The sequence below is a fragment of the Triticum urartu genome, chromosome 3A, assembly GCF_056163025.1.
Source record: "Triticum urartu cultivar PI428250 chromosome 3A, HENAU_Tu73, whole genome shotgun sequence".
In the NCBI taxonomy this organism is placed as follows: domain Eukaryota; kingdom Viridiplantae; phylum Streptophyta; class Magnoliopsida; order Poales; family Poaceae; genus Triticum; species Triticum urartu.
This window is the reverse complement of record NC_141875.1, coordinates 421,677,247-421,691,080: the sequence shown is the minus strand read 5'-3', so window position 1 is coordinate 421,691,080 and position 13,834 is coordinate 421,677,247.

The window sequence follows — 13,834 nt, the reverse complement described above, 5'->3', positions numbered from 1 at the left end:
CAAAGAGGGAGTAGTTCACCCTTTGGGCTGAGGGTATGTACCAGTAGCTATGTGTCTGATCTCTCTCTCTCTCTCTCGTATTCTTGATTCGGCACGATCTTGATGTATCGCGAGCTTGGCTATTATAGTTGGATCTTATGATGCTTCTCCCCCTCTACTCTCTTGTAATGGATTGAGTCTTTAAGGATTTGAGAACACTTGATGTATGTCTTGCATGCACTACAAAAAAATACACTTCTGTGATGATACGTGTTTGTCATAGTAGGTCGCATTTTTTTCATGCATGTACATCCATGACAAATTTATGACAGAATCAAGATAGTCATACCTGTGCTGTCGTAGAAGTGTTCCATGACATTACCAAAATTATCATCACGGAAGTGTCCACTTCCATGACGATAAATCGCGCGTCACAGAAGTGCTTTTGTCAAGGGTGACCGACACGTGGCATCCACCGTAACGGAACGCCGTTAAGCTATCGGGTCGGGTTTTGGATCCGATAATCCGTTAACAGCCCCATCCAATGGGGATTTTCCACGTGTAAAATCATCATTGGCTGGAGGAAACACGTGTCGGCTCATCGTCGGGACAGAAGTCATCCACTCATTGGACAGAAGGCGCCTATGATACGTTGACACGTGGCACGGCCCAACAGAGGCCCATTCCTATGAAAAGGCCGGCCCGTTTGACTTGGTCAAAAGGTGGCGGGCCGACGCATGGAACGCCTGTTAACGGCCTGTTCGCATATAGCCCATTTACAACCCGCTAACCCAAGGCCCATTACGCCCTATCCGAATTAGGCCTAGTAGCATCATCTAGGCCATCCAATATGATTCCAGCCTGTTTTCACTTCTAGCCCATGTATGGCCCATGATGTCTTTCGGCCAATATGAGGCCCTAAGTAACTCTTGGCCTATTAACGGCCCGTGGTGAAACTGTCCCGTAATGAACAGTGTATCACTTTACACCCATTAACGGCCCGTGGTGAAACTGGCCCGTAATGAACAGTGTATCACTTCATACCCATTAACGGCCCGTTATTCCGTTGGGCCGTCTCCAGCCCATGTTATCTTTCGGCCTTCTCAAAGCCCATTTATTATTGGGCTCATTTCCAGCATTCGTTTACTTACGGCCTGTTACTGTCATTTTCTACTTGTGGGCCAAATTCAGCTCGTGGTTACAGTCGGCCCATTTGTGGTCCGTTAATACGTTGGGCCGTTTTCATAGCATCATCAAATACGGCCTATTAACGATGGCCCGTTATGGTCGGCCCATGAACGGACGATTCCAACTCTAGCCCGTTTACGGCCAGAATGCGGTCTGTTTGGCCCATGTTTGGCCAATCGATCATACGGCCCATATAAGGCCCATTGATGATACGGCTCGTAGAAGGACCATTGATGATACGGCCCGTACAAGGCCCATTGTTTCTACGGCCCGTAGAAGGCCCACTGTTTATACGGCCCGTAGAGGGCCCACTGTTTCTACGGCCCGCAGGAGGCCCAGTGTCATTACATTAAGTATTAGCCCATGGTTATTGTGGCCTAGTTTTTAAAAATAGGTTATTGCAGCCACTAGCAAACCGCAGAAAAAGAACTGCACTGACTACAAGCAAACAAATAAACAAGACAACAAGGAAATAAATAAGCAAGCAACTTACACTAGGCTATCATGGCTATTAGACATATTACATCCACTGGGCATCAAAGTTCGCCACCAGTGCAAATATAGGGAACACAGCAGCATATAAACGCAGTAGCAAAACAAGTCCAGAACTGAAACCACTTCAGAAGAGCTCAAGAAACAATATCCTGGGTACCCATAATGCTGGCAAGATGCTTAGCAAGCTTATTAAGTTTGTCTTGTTTGGCGCTTAAGTCCTCCAGCGCTTGCTGTTGCACCAGAAAGTATGCATCTGAATTCTGCAGGGACTTCCTCAGTCCTTCGGCTTCCTGTCGCATAACATCTGATCGATGTCTTTCAACTTGAAGTTGAGGCTCAAGAATCCGAACTGATTCAGGCAATGAGTTTGAAGAGCTGGTGCCAGCAGTGGTAGCCACTAACTCGAACACTACATCAAGATAGGACTTTGGGGTTGTCTCAGTGTCTTCAATATAGTTTTTATTAGCTTTCTTGGAGACCAACAGGGATGTCTCACTATCTTGAACCTTATCTGCATTACTTCCTTTACCATTGCATAACAGGGTACTCTTCTCCAATATTTTATCCGCGTTCTAAAAGAGAAACAAACAAACACATCCCAGGTTTACAATGTAGTATATGAAACTCATTTTGGTAAACCAGTTCAGTAGTAAGGTGGACAGGATAACAGCATGAAACAAACATATATCTATGTAGTATGGTCACTGTATGGTCTATATCATTCTAGTTTATGTTGCCAAATCAAGATAGATACAGTTCGAATCATATCTATTTAAGACAAAGCAGCATAGACAGAATATAAGTGTGGGAAACTACACAGCAATAACAACACTTGTAATGTGCATGGCATGAGAACATAACTGTTTATTCAATTGAAACTGAAATCAACATAGAGCAAGTTACAACAGCAAACAGCCAAACACGTTGAAGAAACAGGTTTAAAACATACCTGTTGTGCCATTGGAGTTTCAATTTCATCCTTCAAATTTGAAATTAGTTGGTATCAGTAAATACAGTGATGCAAGAGCAAAGTAGTATGAACCATAGCTACGGAACCTGACCTGAGAACAATTCTTCTTCTGCTTTAAGCGTTGACTTCGGGTTCGGAGTGGTGGTCCTCGTGATTTGGGCACTGCAGTTGCCTTACTAACTGCTCGTGTTTGGGTGCTCTGTGGTGGAGATGGTGCTGTGTCAACGAGAACTGGGTGTCTATCTGCTGGGGTTGGGGTTAGAAGGGGTGTAGCTGGTTCTCTGTCCAACTGGGTAGGGGTACAATCTGCATGAGTGTGGGTTATGTGTGGTGGGGCTGGTTCTTGGGCAAGTACAACCGTGGTTCTATCTGCATCAACAGGTAGCACGATCTTTTCTGAAGACCATGTTTTTACTCCCACAGATACTGCCATCACTCCCTCCAATTGAAATGGCTGATAAACAAGAAAAGTAATTGAATGTACAGACATTATAAGATAGAGAGGTGCAATGGATAGTAGGGAAGAAAACAGGGCATGAAATAATTCACATTTATGTTGTCTAAGCAAACAGAATAGCAGGACATAATTTCACATGTATGATGGCTAACTAAATAGGATAGAATGACATACTTCAAAATATGATGACTATGTAAACAGGATGACATGATATAACTATACGATGTGTCTATTAAAGTGGTTGGCATGCCATAAATCACAAACATGTTGTCGATGGAAACATGATGGCATGATATAATTCACGAATAGAATGACATAATTTAAATATGATGACTATGTAAACAGGATGAGATGATATAACTATGTTATGTCTTTAGAAAATGGGTTGGCATGCCATAATTCAGATACATGCTGTCTATGTAAACATCATGGCATGACATAATTCAAATATATGATTTATATACTAAGGAAGTGAGCAGAGGGCAATCGCATATATGATGTGTCAACTAAGGAGATGGCATTCAATATTGTGTATATGATGTAAAAACTAAGCATTGAAATACAACATATGCATTATATGAGTAATATAACCCTGCCAAGTTTGAGCATTCACCTCAGGGGGATAATAGGACTAGTCATCTGCCTCTGAATCCTCCTCTAAAGAGCTATCTATAACCAGCAAGATATCTGCTTCAGCGGGTAGCATTGTCTGCTCTGAAGAACTTGTTTTCACTCCAGATTTCTCCATCACCAATTCAAATGGCTGATGCACAGGAAGAGCAGTTTAATATACAAACATTGTCGACAAAAGCAATGAGAAATACAAAAAAGGACGGCATGATATAATTCACATATATGACGCTTGCCTAAACAGCATGGCATTGCATAATTCACATACATAATGCCTTGCAACAAGATAACATTTCATAATTCACATATATAATGTCTTGCAACAAGATGGCATTGCATAATTCACATATATGGTAATTAGACACTAAACAGGTGGCATTCACACAAAGCATGTCTAAACTAAGGAAATGACATAGCAATGCAAGATACCATACGCACGATATGAGCAACATAACCCTGCCAAGTTAGGGCATGCACCTCGGGTGGAAATATGACTAGTCATCTGTCTCTGAATCCTCCTCTGAGGAGCTACCGGTAACCAGCAAGACATGCGCTTCGTCAGATAGCATTGTCTGCTCTGAAGACCTTGTTTCCACTCCAGATTTTTCCATGACCGTGCCAAATGGCTGATGCACGGGAAGAGTAATTCAATGTACTAAAATTGTTGACAAATTTAACACGTAATAATAAATTATGGCATGATATAATTCACATATAAGATGACTGGCTAACCAGGGTGGCATTGCAAAATTCACATATATGATGCCTGGCTAGACAAGATGGCATTACATGATTCACATATACGATAAAGAAACTAAACAGATGGCATTGACACAAAGCGTGTCTAAACTAAGCAGATGACATCTTTAATGTATACAGTAAGCAATGCAAGGCACCATATGCATGATATTACCAACATCAGCATGCCAAGTTAGAGCGAAGGCCTCATGGGGTAAATAGGAGTGGTCTTCTCCTTCTGAATCCCCCTCATAACAGTTATCTTCCTCTTGATTACGATCCGAAATGGGTGGAGGGGGGGTTGCCTTTGCGCCCACCATGGAACGACGTATGCATGAAATTTTATTGCCACGCAAGGCTCGTCTCTTTTTCTCTACATGATCAGTTCCATTGTGTACAATAACTGGCATGCATAGGAATAAAACATAGTGAGATTATGTAAGGAGTGCATGCACAAATCCAGAGTGATGGTAGCAAACTATGGATAGACCCAAAACCAATGATAGCAGGCAGATAATAGCTTTAGTTAAAAAATACAGATAATGGCTCCTTTAATGTTTGTTTGCACCCAACATGAAACTCATAGTAGAGACCAGAGATTAACCAGATAGTAGACAGATAGTACTGATTGCTACCCCAATATGTACCCCACAACCATTTAAAAACTCAAGTTTTAGCATTAGTTTGGACCTGACTCAGAGTCTAATAGGTGAACATGACGATAATGTAGCATGTCATCATATTAAGCGACGCCTAACGTAAGCAGACACGGAAGAGTGCGACCTCTCTTGCGGACCCGTGTAGTCCTCAAGGTCATCTTCTCAATTGATGATGGTAATGCAGTTGCCGTGGCTGCCGGCGGCGGGGAAGAAGATCTGAGATAGTGAAAGACAGTCTGGAGAGCAGATCCCTGCTGTGGTGAACCCTTCCGTCGTTGGAGCAGCTGTGCTGGGGTGGAACACAGCGCCGCAGGAGCAGGACAAACCACACAAGGTTTTCTTTGACACATATTTGTAACAGAAGTAATTGAGTAAGGGCTTGTTTGAATTTGAGGATTCTAACAATGCAGGGATAGGAAATAGACCGGAATAGGATAGGAATGCATCTGCAAAATAGAGAATTTAAAAACACAGGATTTCTGCCAATCTGGGTGTTTGATTCACAACAATTGGAAGATCACAGGATGCAAAAAAGCATGGTGAGATTAAGTCAAACCACAAGAAAATGTACGGTTATAATGCTATTATGCTACTATCTCTTAGTCTTGTGCTTGATGAATAGGAATACTAAAAGGAGGAGAAGTGGAAATTAGAATTCCTACGGTTTTTCTTTCAAGGAGACACTAAAGGAACAAATCCTATAGTTTTCCTTTGCTCCATTCCTTTGAAACAAATTCATGAAAAGTAGTACCATAGGAAACTTTCCAATTCCGATGTTTTTCATTCACTTTTCCTTTCAAGCACTGGCGATTCTAGTAGGCAGGCTTGAGCAAGGAAAATCCTACACAAAAAAGTGTTTTTGTGCTACTTCTATTACTTTGGACCCAGGCCACTGCCATACTAGCTCAACTCCCAGGCCCATCGACAAATGCACAGCTCAAACGCACAGAGATAAATAATGATGGCGTTCAAGAGAGTCCATCACGGATAGCTAAGTTGCCTGGTACCTCACTGCTTGTCATACAGTAGGATAAAATAATCCTATTTCCCGTTACTACGAGTGCTCAGTGGACAATATATATAACATGTAGAGTAAAAAAGAGATGCAACCAGTGTACAACCTCTTTGGCGAAGCCATGTCGATCTCAGCATGATTGGGTTGGCCAGTGAGGATGCTCCGGCTGACTTGGCTGTCGGAGGAGGGGAAGAAGATCTTAGGCGTCTGGAGATGGAGCCCGAGGTACTGCTCCGCTGTGATGGAGGGTTTCGTCGTTGGAGCAGCTCCGGTGAGTTGTACGACGCCGAGGCTGAAGCAGGACAAGAGAGACAACGAACAACGTTAACCTGAGTGGAATTCTAATAGCATCTCCAATACATGACGTAAAATACATAAACACAAAGTGCTAGATGTAAAATACATCAGCCGCTCATCTCTGAGCTTAATTTTCGAAATTGAATTTAACTGTCGAAACTGAACTTAATTTTCGAAACTGAACTTAACTGTCGAAACTGAATTTTGCTGTCGAAACTGAATTTTGCCATCGAAACTGAACGCACTAGCAAGGTGAGGCTACACGTCGGTCGACTGACTTTTTCATCTCTGATCAGTTGATTTTGCAGCCGTTGGATACGAAATCAAGGGCCTACGGTTCATCTTCAACCTCCACCCCCCTGAGCCGGCCAAACATCAGCCCCCCCCCCCCCCCCCCGCCCGCGGCCGGCGGTGCGCCGCCCCGCCCGCCCGGAAAACACTCCCCACCGCCGGTCCGCCGCTGCCCCGGCCATCCCTCTAGCCCCCCCCCCCCCCGTGTCGAGCTTTTTCTCCGGCGATCCCCACGCCAACGCCCCGCCACCGCCGGTGACCACCACCCCCATCCTGAACCCTAAGATAGATAGTGGGGTACCTCTCCGGCGAGCCCCCCTCCCCGCTGCGGCTGGTTCTTCCTTCACCCCGGCGGCATCGGAGTGAAGTGTAGCTAAATCGGAGCAGCATCGCAAGCAAGAGCAAGAGCGAGAGTAGCAGCATGAGCAAGAGCAGACCAGGCAGGGGACCGAGAGCAAGAGCAGAGCAGCAGCGCGAGCGAGAGCTAAAGCAGCAGCAAGTCCTACTGATGTGGACGTCGCCGCCGAGGGAGCGACGCCGTGGAGGAAGTGGCCGGCGATGCCACCGTGGATGAAGCCGCGCCGTGTCGGCTCGGGACCGAGCGCCGGCAGCACCGTGAGATCGAATCAAGAAGAAAATGCGGCGCTTAGTGTACAACCTCTTTGGTGGCGCCGATTAGGCCGTAGCTTAATCCGAGGAAACGGTGATGATGATGCTCTTCTGGTGGTGCAGGTGAAGACGGCGGTGTGGGAATGGAGGTGGTGCGAAAGACGAGGGGAACGTCAGGGCAGCTCCTTGGAGGTGGAGGACGGGGTGGCTGAACCGGTGGGACGATGAGATCGACGACGAATCCTCATCCGGTACAGTGGATGAGGGACGTCGAGGTGTTGCTATGGACGACATCGTCGGGGAAGAGGCTCCGGCTGGGTGGCGGACGGAGCAGGGTGTGGGGTTTTCGCGGACTCGGAGTACGAATGGGTGGGCAGATGGGATGGCAATGGGAAACCATGGCTTAGAGACGCGCTTGTCCGAAATGTGGGGCAAGTTACGAAAGTACCCACACCAATTTGAGGCGGTTCTTTCGGTTCAGGGGTACCATGGGCATTTCGCGTGTCGGGATTTCAGAGGAGGTGGGAGTTTTCGCGCGCGTTGTAATTTCGGAATAGCAAGGCGCGGGTTGAGATGGAGGGAGTTGTCGGAGCACAATGAGACAAAGATATATCTTAAATATTTCGGGCTAACAAGGCGCGGGTTGAAGAGGCAGGAGTTTCGCAGCACGATAGACAGAGACGCTAGCTTGAATTTTTGGCATAACAAGGCGCGGCTTGAAATTTTGGAAGAACAAGCTTAGCGTGTACCCAAAAAAAGACAATTTGCACCTCAACACGCACAACACACAGACAAACACCATTTAGACTAGAGTAAGGTACACATGCATTGCACGCATGAGATTTGGCAACCAAATTATGAATAAATACCACATTATAGCATGCAAGCTTTGAGTCATATATGCATGATGTAGATGTTCGTTTAATTCTTATAGTTCATTTCATTCAAAACCATCTAGTTTTTATAAGAAATCTAATCTATTTTAAGATTCATGGAATTGTGCGTCGTAAGACATAAAGTAAAAACAAATAATGGCAAATCATGTAGAAAAATATTTGGGCAATTCTGATACGGAAGATTGTAGAACAGATAAAAAGTGCTTGTGTTTTGATGTTTGTGCATTATGCTTAAGTTCAACCATGGAGTCTTCTAGATTATACATGTGGCGAAATCTGGTGGAATCTAGATGATATCCAACGGCCAGTAGTGCTGAAATTTGCCATCTTTGGACCATCGGATTCGCCTCATCCAACGACCATCTTTCAAAGTTAAAGTTACCCGCACACAATAAAAAAATATAAAATATAATATATATAGGGGTATAGATATAGATATGTGATGCAAAAGTCGCCCATCATCTCCAATTAGAATAGTGTGTCCATGCATGGATGCGACGTGGACAAATGATGTCTGCCATCGGTATCTCAAATTCAAATCAGTCTGACCTTGTTCAATGTGTATACATTACAGCATGCTCATTTCCAAACCACACCGTGCAGATCTCCGTTATATTCATGCATGCATGGGTTTCAAACATCAGGATCTCTTATTCAAATATTTGAATTCAACTTTACATTGATTGTGACCTCACCAATTCAGCTATTCTTTTACACCCACACAGTAGTCTTCTCTTTATAATTGTACCACTAACTTTCTCTCATGCATGCATGCACACACACTACCAGTCGGCATTATCCATCGCACGCATGCAATCTTTTTCTTCAGGTCTGTCTCCCATGAAGGCACACACCAACACACATCCCCTCTCCATCATATTGGGCATTCTTTATCTGTCATGCGTGCATGCACAACGATCGATGTTCCTCTATGTATGTGTGTGTATAGCTAGGTCTTTCATAGTTTTCCACACAAACCGATCAATCGATATATCCAGTGAGGTCTCACCCTCTTTCCCACGTCCACATCGATCAATCTATACCTCTCTATATAGGATTAACATATATAGCTAATACACCCACATTAATTAGGTATCCAACATCCCCCTCTCATCATCCATGCCTTCCGCTTCATCTCTCAGACGCGTGCACAATGGCAAAGACAGGGGCAGTAAGGGCCCTGCCCCCCTCCCCCCCTAACATCACTATATATCAAGGTTAATATGAATATGATCATTAGAAAATTGCTGCTAAAAATGGTTTAAGTTCATGAATTGACCCTCCTCGTAAAGGATTAGCAATGCTTGCCCCCCTAGCTCATTTATTTATCATGGCTCCGCCATTGCGCGCATCAGCGCACGTGTTCGCCCCCTCTCTCTAAATATTGATCTCGCACTTGTGCATTCCTTCATAGTCTCCCTCCACCCGGCCCCTCGCACCATCTTCTAGCCCCCGACGAGATTTTGCCACATGCACAATCTAGCAGACTCCATGGTTGAACTTAAGCATAATGCACAAACCTCAAAACAACAGTGGTTCTCTTTTGTTCTAGAATCTTCCGTATGATAACTGCCCAAACTTTTTTCTAGTTGAATTGCCATTATTTGTTTTTACTTTATTCTTTACAACGCACAATTCCATGAATCATAAAATAGATTAAGGTCTTCTTTGATTCAAAGGATTCTCAACGGAATTTTGGATGATTCTAATCATTAGGAATTTTTCCTATCTTGGTTGTTTGATTCGTAGGATTGTAAACCATAGGAATTTTTCCATATGATTCATTTGCACTAGATTTCATAGGAAACATCCCATCCACTCAAACCTCTTTGAAAGAATTCTGCGTTTTTTCTATGCACAATCAAACACTCCACTATAATCCCATGTTTTTCCTATTCCCGCGTTCTTAGATTTTTTATAAAAACTAATTGATTTTGAATGAGATGAACTATAAGAATTAAACGAAGGGCTACATCAGGCATATATGACTCAGAGCTTACATGCTATAGTGTGGTATTTATTCATAATTTGGTTGCAAAATCTGATGCGTGCAATGCACATGTACCTTACTAGTACTTCGAGTATGTGCAAAACACGTAAATTAGAATACCAATGGCACGCTACACAGTGTCTCTCTTACAGTTCATGAATGTAACACCCCGGATGTAATTTACCTTATTTGTATTCCAACTCTTGTCGTTTCCGGCGCTAAGTTATGTTATTTCATCGTTGTCGGGTTTTTGTCTCCGTGTGTTGTGTCTTTGTCATGCATATCTTATCATGTCATCATGTGCATTGCATTTGCGTACGTGTTCGTCTCATGCATTCGAGCATTTTCCCTGTTGTCCGTTTTGCATTCCGGCGCTCCTATGTCCTCCGGTGTCCCTTTCTACCTCTTTTCGTGTGCGGGTCTTAAACGTTTTCAGATTGGACTAACACTTGTCATGCGGCCTTGGTTTACTACCGGTAGACCGCCTGTCAAGTTTCGTACCATTTGGACTTCGTTTGATACTTCAACGGTTAACCGAGGAACCGAAAAGGCCTCGTGTGTGTTGCAGCCCAACACCCCTCCAAAGTGGCCCAAAACCCACTTAAACCTCCTCCATCATCTAGATCGTTCAATCACTATCGCGTGGCCGAAAATCATGCTCAATTTGGAGCCTCCTAGCTCCCCCTACCTATAAAAAGGCCTCCTCCCCGAAATTTTCGAATCAAACCTACCCTAACCCTAGCTCCCCGCTCCTCTCCGCGCGCCGGACATGTCCGTCGGCGCTGGACAACGTCCGCCACCACCAACGTCCAACCGGGAGCCTCCACGTGGCGCCGCTGTCCTCCTCCCGCCGCCGGCCCGGGCGAGCCCGAACCGGGCCCCCGCGCGGCCCGTTCCCCGCCGCTGCTCCATCCCGGCTCCCTCCATCGCCCTCCGCGCCAGCTCCAGGGAGAGGAGCACCCAACTCCGGCGAACCTCGTCGCCGGCGCCCTGCTCGTCGCCGGCGCCCTGCGCACCGCCCCGCGCCGCGGTCACCGCCCTCCACCGTCCCGTCGCTGGCCTCCTCCGCCTGCGCCGGATCCGGCTTCCCCAACTCCGGCCTCCTCCGGCAAGTCCCCGGCGAGCTCCGGCCGGCGCAGCTACAGTCCCAGCCACCGTGTTGACCAAGTCCGGTGAACCTCGAAGATCGTGCCTGGATCCAGATCTGGAATTCGGAGGTTGACCTAATTTTTCGCCCCTATTTCAGTAAATTTTGGCATTCTTCATCGCATCATAACTTCCTCATCGTAGCTCCGATTCGTGCGTGTAGCATATCAAAATGTTCGTCTCGACGAGTACATCATTTCATCTCTTTGCATCATTTTCATTTGAGTTCATCTTGATGCCGGAAATGCTGTTCGAAGAGGGCTATGTGAGGAGAGTTTCAGATCTGTTTCAGCAAATGCACTTTTTTTCATTTTTGCCATGATTAATGTGTGCATGCTATGATCCTAAGCTCTACATGTGTTTTGAAGAATGCCATGCTATCTTTACAGGGGTGTATGCCATGTATTTTTATGATCTATGTGGTGACTAGCACAAGCATGCAAAGTGGCTTACTCAATGATGCTGATTTCAGGGACTTAGAATTTCACTAAGTCCTTGTCCTGTCATTATTTTTATGCCATATGTTCATGTTGTTTCCTAGTGATCCATGCCTCTTTTGAGCATGATCAGTAAGGATGTTTTGTAGATAATGTTGAGCCCTATCCATCCATGTCTTTTTTTCCAATTATGGAGCAACCTAGCTTGAGTCAATCGAGCTCTACTTTTTCTATAAAATGTTCCTGGCAGATTGTTAACATGTTTAGCAATTTTGCCGAGCTTGTTGTTGTGGATCCGTGCAAGCTATGTTGTTGTTCTTGCCATGTCTAGCTTCTATGCCATGTATATTTGCTGGGTGTATACTTATTTTGTCATGCAATGCCTCGTAGTGAGTGCATCGAGCTCGTAAACATGCCTACTCGTTAACTGTTTCGCATGCTCCAGTTTTTCACCAAGTCTGAATCTGTTTATGTTTTTGCTATGTTCACATACTTGCAATTGTATTTTCTGATCCCTTTTGGCTTATGGTCACTAAGGGACTTTTGTTATATGCTTTGAGTAGCTTCATGCCATGCCTTGCTTTGCCATGATATGTTCCTGTAGCATGTAGTTATCGTGTTCTAAACATTGCTTCCTGATGATAAATTCCTGACATGTTGTTAATTTCACCAAGTCTGAAACCTCTTATCTTTTGCATTTTTGCCATGCTTGTTTGAACCTGTTATTTAGTGAATTAGCCGTAGATCAGTGTTCATCTTTTGTCAAGCATTAGGATTGGATCCCTGTCATGTATTTTGTTGTCATGTTTGAGTGCAGTAGCTTATTTATCTTGATGCATTTAGAAGGCTACTTACTGTTAATCGCAGACCGGTGCCATATTTGTTTTGCTTGCCATTTCCAAACCGTGCATCCGATTCCGGTGATCTTTATATCGATTTCGATCGAAATCACCTCACCTTTCCAGTGGAACTCTTGGATTTCCAAGTTGAGATCAGGTTCAATCATTCCTTTCCAAATCATGCATATGCATCGCATATCGCATCCCGCATATCATACCATGTTCGCATCATGTTGTTTGAGCATTGCACGTGGTTGATTGTGTTCCTTTTGCTTGTTGTTCTTGTTTGGGTAGAGCCGGGAGACGAGTACGTGAACGAGGATCCCGTTGAATTTGCTTACGAGGATCAAGGCAACTCTGAGAACTTTGCAGGCAAGATGACCATACCCTCGAAATCACTTCTATCTTTGCTTGCTAGATGCTCGCTCTTTTGCTATGCCTATGCTACGATGCCTACCACTTGCTTATCATGCCTCCCATATTGCCATGTCAAACCTCTAACCCACCTTGTCCTAGCAAACCGTTGTTTGGCTATGTTACCGCTTTGCTCATCCCCTCTTATAGCGTTGCTAGTTGCAGGTGAAGATTGGAGATCGTTCCTTGTTGGAACATTGTTTATTCTTGGGGTATCACAATATTACATTGTTTATCTTAATGCACCTATATACTTGGTAAAGGGTGGAAGGCTCGGCCTTATGTCTGGTGTTTTGTTCCACTCTTGCCGCCCTAGTTTTCCGTCATATCGGTGTTATGTTCCCGGATTTTGCGCTCCTTACACGGTTGGGTTATAATGGAACCCTTTGATAGTTTGCCTTGAATAAAACTCCTCCAGCAATGCCCAACATTGGTTTTACCATTCGCCACCTAGCCTCTTTTTCCCTTGGGTTCCGCAGACTCAAGGGTCATCATTATTTAAACCCCCGGGCCAGTGCTCCTTTGAGTGTTGGTCCAACCTGTCAGCTGCCGGTGGCCACCAGGGGCAACTCTGGGCTGGCCTACCGAAACCTTGGACAATCCGGTGTTCCCTGAGAACGAGATATGTGCAGCTCCTGTCGGGATTTGTCGGCACATTCGGGTGGTGTTGCTGGACTTGTTTTACCATTGTCGAGGATGTCTTGTAACCGGGATGCCGAGTCTGATCGGATTGTCCTGGGAGAAGGAATATCCTTCGTTGACCGTGAGAGCTTGTGATGGGCTA